The sequence below is a fragment of the Ammospiza nelsoni genome, chromosome 5, assembly GCF_027579445.1.
Source record: "Ammospiza nelsoni isolate bAmmNel1 chromosome 5, bAmmNel1.pri, whole genome shotgun sequence".
Classification (NCBI taxonomy): domain Eukaryota; kingdom Metazoa; phylum Chordata; class Aves; order Passeriformes; family Passerellidae; genus Ammospiza; species Ammospiza nelsoni.
This window is the reverse complement of record NC_080637.1, coordinates 71,504,263-71,510,376: the sequence shown is the minus strand read 5'-3', so window position 1 is coordinate 71,510,376 and position 6,114 is coordinate 71,504,263. Positions and strand designations below refer to the sequence as shown.

At 38.2% G+C, this 6,114-nt stretch overlaps 1 long non-coding RNA gene across 1 annotated transcript; it reads right to left on the bottom strand.

Moving 5' to 3' along the window:
- Window positions 1-4,314: 4,314 nt before the first annotated feature.
- LOC132073858 (uncharacterized) lies at window positions 4,315-5,994 on the bottom strand. The gene is made up of 2 exons (XR_009418533.1): window positions 5,816-5,994; window positions 4,315-4,789 (listed from the first exon to the last, which is right to left on the bottom strand). It is a non-coding gene; the product is annotated as an uncharacterized LOC132073858 (long non-coding RNA).
- Window positions 5,995-6,114: the final 120 nt, after the last annotated feature.

Below are 6,114 nucleotides of genomic sequence, written 5' to 3'. Positions count from 1 at the left end.
GGAGCCACAGTTTCTCTGTACCACAACTGACCCATTTCCAGCATGGCAAACATTCCTTGCCTATCTGACAGAAACGTGCCAGACTTAATTAGCAGCAGACAATGTTTTCAGAAGTGACTGGTTAGAGACATCCTGTGAAAACTGACGCTCTTCAAGACTATGAGGTTGAGCCTCTGGATACACATTCACACTGAGAATTCACAAATGACTTGGAAAACAGTTGGTGCACTGATAAGATGCATTTTAAACACATTACTGCATATCACAGCAAATATATTAATGGATACTTTCATGCACATATTTTGAAACATAATTTTTTCCCTTATTCAATGCCAAAGACTTGAACTCTTGCCTAGTCTTGGTTGGTGTATTCCATTTTGTTTATCAGAGAAGGGGAAACTCTGCCATCCCACCGGTAAAATCCAGAGGTGAAACACATTATGGACCATGAGAAGAAATTTTAAAACTTCAAATTTAAGCTTAGATCTGCTCAGGATTTTAGAGCTCCATCAGGATTTTACAACTCCATGAAAGTGTGCTTGTGTGACTGCCAAAATCCTCCACTGTGAAAAATGTGTACTGTGATTTCTTCACCAAGCTGGGGGCAGCAGCCACTCACACAGCACACACAGGTGCTGTGCAGCTGCTCATGATGGATCTCCTGCTTGCTGGCCTGATTTCCACTGGTGTTAACTCAGCACAACGCTGTAAACCTCTCTGGGTGATTAGAAAACATTCCTCTGAAGGATGTGAACAAACATGAGCTACGAGCACTGTGCTGGAGATTATCTTATAAATGTAACATCTCTGCAGTGGGACAATATAACTCTGCTGGTTTTTTCTCCTGACAGCTGCCTGGATTTTAACAGTTAGTTGCAATCACATTAAACTTCTCCCTGCCATTTTTTTTTAGCAGGAAGCATGATTCTTTCCTCTTGGAAGGAGCCAGACTAATCTGTGTGCTCTGTCATCCATAAGTAAGAAATGATCTGACTTCAATGTTTATTTTCAGGTAGTGCAATGTGATAATCTGAGAGACACAAACTCATTGAAAGTCTTCCATGGAATGGGAACTTGAAATTGTGAGAAGACACTGTAACCAAAAGTGCCTTCCTCATCCCTTGGAACACTTGCCAAACTTTTTTTTTCTGCTAAAACTTGAGGTCTTCTCTCTGAAATTGATGCCCACTGTTACACATGGGAAAAGGCAAATATTTTGGTGATGTGGCTGTACCACTGTGAAACCCTGCAGCCCATGTGGTCTCCTTGTGCATCACTTGGCACATAGGCTTCTCCTCCACCATTCCAGCTCAGCCAGGGCAGCTGGGGGAGGAAATCAGGGTGTCCTTGTGGTTTTCTTTTCCTGTCAGATCATAGTGTGATAGCCAAAACTTGGTTTGCTTTCCTCCACCTTCATCTCTTCTGCCACAAATACAATTACTAGATGCTCGTCTCGCTAAGAGATTTCATATCTAAGATCTTCAAAAAGTCTGTCAAGGAGAAAAGCTGAGAAACTCAAATGTAGGTTTAGGTCAATGTGCATTATGAATGTGACTAAACTACTGATGTACAAACAGTTATGCATCTGACTATAAAATGTGAGCACCCAATGCCAAATTTATTTCTCTATTATTCCCTTTCTTTCTTTTTGAGTTTAGGCTCTCTTCCTGTAACAGTATCAATTATTTTTCAATAGTGTCTCACATCCCATTCTTTCTCATCTCTTTTTCGGTATCTCCCTTTTCTCTGCTAAATCATCAAAGATATTTTTGTTCTTTTATTGTGGCAGTGTCTGTAAACACGACCTTAGAAAGAGAATTTCTAAGTGCGAGCATTTGTGATGCATTTGCACTAAAAGCTTTGAATTGCTATCTTTGATAAAGCTATTTGGTCTGATTATTTTGGAACCACGTATTCAGGTGCACCTCTCTAAAAAAATAAAAAAGAATTTTTCAAAATGTAGTATATTGCGTGTCTCAAAATGGAGAAAGATTCTTTTTAAACTCAGTATATTCCATGTAAACAATTGTATTTCTGTCCTAAATTCATACACCAGCACTTAAACTGAAATTTAAAGTCCAGTGTTTAAAAGCCAATAACTCCAAACCTTAAAGATGTGTCAAATATAAATAAAGGTAATAATTTTTGTAGTTCTATTTCTCTTAAATTGCTTCCATGCTTTCAAAACTGCCTGGGCAGATGTTGCAGACATCTCTTGTATTGAACATGACAAATATTCTATGTGAGCACTGAATAGCAGGTGGAAAAGCCACTGATGGCTGTAAGTGTGATTTTTAAGTGGAAATTGAAAACAGCATTTCCAAATATAAATTCAGATCTCATAGACTGCAATCCAAGTGACAGCAACTGTGCTTTGGGAAATTCAGTGATGCCTCTAAAGAGCCAAATGCAGTTAGCAAAAGGTGTATTCACATCATCAAATAGCAGAGGCCCAGAGGTGCAGCCAGCTATAGAGTTAGGTGATGTGTTATCAGTGTTTGAGGCATGGAAAACCTCCCCTTCTTCCTGAACCTCTGCAGCTGAAAACACCCAGTACTCACCCATTCCATCAGTGGAAAGGATTGTGTGAGCCTTCTGTCCAAATCAGCCAGGTTTAACAGTAAATGGAGTTGAAAAGTTAATCTGGTGTATTTCAGTTGAAGCCAATTTTCTAACAGTTCTGCTGTACATATCCCCAGATTAGGAGTGTAACTTCAGTTTCTCTCATTTTAGGCAAATTGCTGACAATAAAGGACATTGTACCTGAAAGCATCATCTCCCTTTACCTGCTGACCATGCTGACAACTTCACAAAGACCAAAACCTCCATCCAAAATCAGTTTTAATGAGAAAATATTGGCCATTACAAGAGAAACGTTTTAAAAACTGCCAGTTTCTCCCTCAATCAAGCCACATAAGGCACTTTATACAAAGTCTGGAGTGACTCACACAGTTCTCAGCTTGTAGATGTTCAAGTTTGCAGATGGATATATAAAATTATGTTACACTTCTTTCTGTACTAGCTTACAAGGCAGAAATGAGTATGAACATATAAGGGAAATAGAAAAGGTTTCAAGAGGACTGTCTGAAACTTCCTGCCATGAACTTTTATGTGGTCACCTGTGTGATTTTACATGGGCAGACAATCTGGGATTCAAATGACCATTGACACGTCCTGGGCAAATTTGTGAGATTCCAGATATTATTTTGTGGATAAAAATAAAAAGTTTGAGTACTTTCTTGAGTACTTTTCCCTTGGTAAAAGATGCTCTGCTGGGTCCAGCATTCAGCTCTCATTTTCTACCATTCTTGGGCCAAAACTGTACTTTTCTCAGAGGGAGCTTTTGTCTCTCCTGTCTGTTGAAGAATTTCTCTTCTGCAGACACAATTAACTATTCATTCACATGGAGCCTTGCATTTGCCCCTTCCCAAATGCCAGGAGAGCAGCCCTAATCTCTAGGTTAAGAAAATCAGCTCCCATACATCTCACAAATCTTGGCACAATGTGAAGCAGGAGAGATTAAAGACTACCTGGGCACTGCAGTGGTCGGAAATCTCCTCACTGAGGTGGGAGATCTGCTGTCAATCCCCTGCTCTGATGGAGATTTGCTTCTAAAAAAGATGCTGACACCTTTTCCTGGCTCCTCTGAAACCAGCTCTGTTGGATCAGGGATGAATTTAGAGCAGAAACTCCACCACCACATAGCACTTATATATGTGTTTTAGAATACTAACCACAGTCTACTAAATGGACTTGAATATAAATGAACTGTCACTATGGGAGAATAGTTGAAATCATCTTGGATGTACAGATAATATTGTCTCAACTGTGAACTCTGCTTTAGAATCTCATTTCAGCCTCTACCTAAAAATCTATATGTCAAAAAAAAATATCCTGGGTGCCATCTACAAACTATAACATGACACAAAAAAGCCATCTTTCTGTATGATAGAGCTACTTCTAATTTTCCCATTAGACCAAACGACACCATAAAGAATATCTGCCAACAACATGATATAAAACCACACCATGCATCATGAAAAATAATTGCAATTCAATTACTCCTGAATTATAAAACCGTCAGCTAGGTGCAATAAAGACAAAAGCTTTAGAACATATGATAAACTGCTTAGCATAGATAATTAGATATGTTTGAACAAAATCCCCAAAATAAAACATGTGCAGTTTGAAGGAACAGGGTAATCATGCCAAAATAATTCTCATTTATAGTAAAGGCTTGAGGATCAGCAATTTTAAAACCATCTCCCTGAAAAAAAAATTATCAAAATAAATTAGGACTCATAGAGTGTCAAGTAAATTCCTCACTCAGAGAGGTCATGCCCTGCAACTGGGCAAGAAACTTTTTTCTTCTTGCTTTTTCCATCTTGCTTAGAGTCTACTTTGCCAAATATAAAACTATTTTATTTTTAGTAGATTTGCTAACGTAACAGATTTCATAAATTGTTTTTCTCAAACTCATGATGACTACATTTCAGTTTCTTAATTGACCTTTTACATGCTCCACAAGCGCTTGGGGTTTGCAATATTCATTCTTCTGGTATGTAGTCAGACAAATACTAGGCAGCATTTTTACTGATGCTGATGAAGTTTCTCAGAAGCATCTGATATGGTTTTGAAATTCTGGGAACTCCAAAAGAAGAACTGCCATGTTCTGTCACAGTTCTCTCTCAGGGCAGAGTACTCTGACACTCCAGTGACAGGCAGTACAGAAATCACTGAAATAGTTGTCTGAGGTAACAATTCCAACCAAAGAAGTTTCATTATTCACCTGTGAAATAAGATGTAGGGCATAGGAATTAACACATTGTCCAACATGACACCTAAAGATGAAAAAAAGGGACCCAAAAAAACCTCCCCACAAAATTAATAGAAAAAGATAAATTTCACCCTAGAAGCTAAATGGGTTTTTTTGGGGTGTTTTTTGGTTTTTTGTTTTTTAAACTATGAACCTTTTGCTCTGCATTTCTTCTCTCTTTTAAATTTTAGTCCTCAAGTCAGTGGTCATTGAGCCAGCTTCTCAAACCATGCAAGCTGATGGGAATCCTCGAGCTAAATAGAAAGATTTGACCCACGTAATGTTTTATTTACCAGTGTCAAAATTCTTGTGTTGCATTGTCAGCCTTGTCCATATCAATTCTGTTTCCACCCTGGATATTTAGCGGGAACCACAGCCACTGCTATGATGATGGGTGACACCTCTCACATGCTCTTTAAAAAAGAGTAAACCTGAATAAAATTTACTAAAAAATTATAGAGACTGACCTTTCTAGAATACAGACAGAGGTCTAAAGCCACTATTACCTTTTAGCTAGAACTATTGTGCTGGGCACAATTTCAGTAAATTACAATAAAAACACTGATTATTATTATCCCCTGTCAGAGAAAATTAGTAGAAAACTTCAGTTCCATCCTGAGCAGCTTAATTCACTTGCCTAATGTTAATATGCAGGTTCCAGTATGAGAAGAAGTAACCTTTAACCTGGGGTGGTTGGGCACCAAAGAGCAACTCTTTTATTAACAGCTCTCATGGGCTGACGACTCCATGTGAGAAATAAGTATTTTTATAAACCTCTCTCCAAGATGTGACTGCCACATTTTCAGTATTTAAAGAAGATTTGTTTAAAAAAAACACAAAGTCCTTACTGGCAGACAGAAGTACTGCCAGAAGGGCTGGATTTTGAAATAGCAGTTATTTTACGTGTCCAGTTTCTAGGAGCTTCAGTATATATAAAGCTCTACATACGTTAATGCAAATAATAGAGGTTTTTCATCAGGCTTTATGCAGTTTTATTACCTTGGGTGAGAATAAGCCAATTGAATGCCAGATGATTAGACTAGAATTCACTAAAAAACATGTCAAGTAAATAGACTGACCACCTATAATTGCTGCAGAAGTGATTAAAAAAGTAAATCAATAAAGATCCTATTGTTACATGAAGCTGCACATTCTCTTAGCACTGCACATGGTAATCATGCACTGATTGATCTGGGACTGTCAGCACCACACCCTTATTTATCACATGCAAAGGCAATTCAAAAGTAATCATGAAAATCACCCAATACCTGCTTTCTAGGGCATTTATAAGGCTTGGT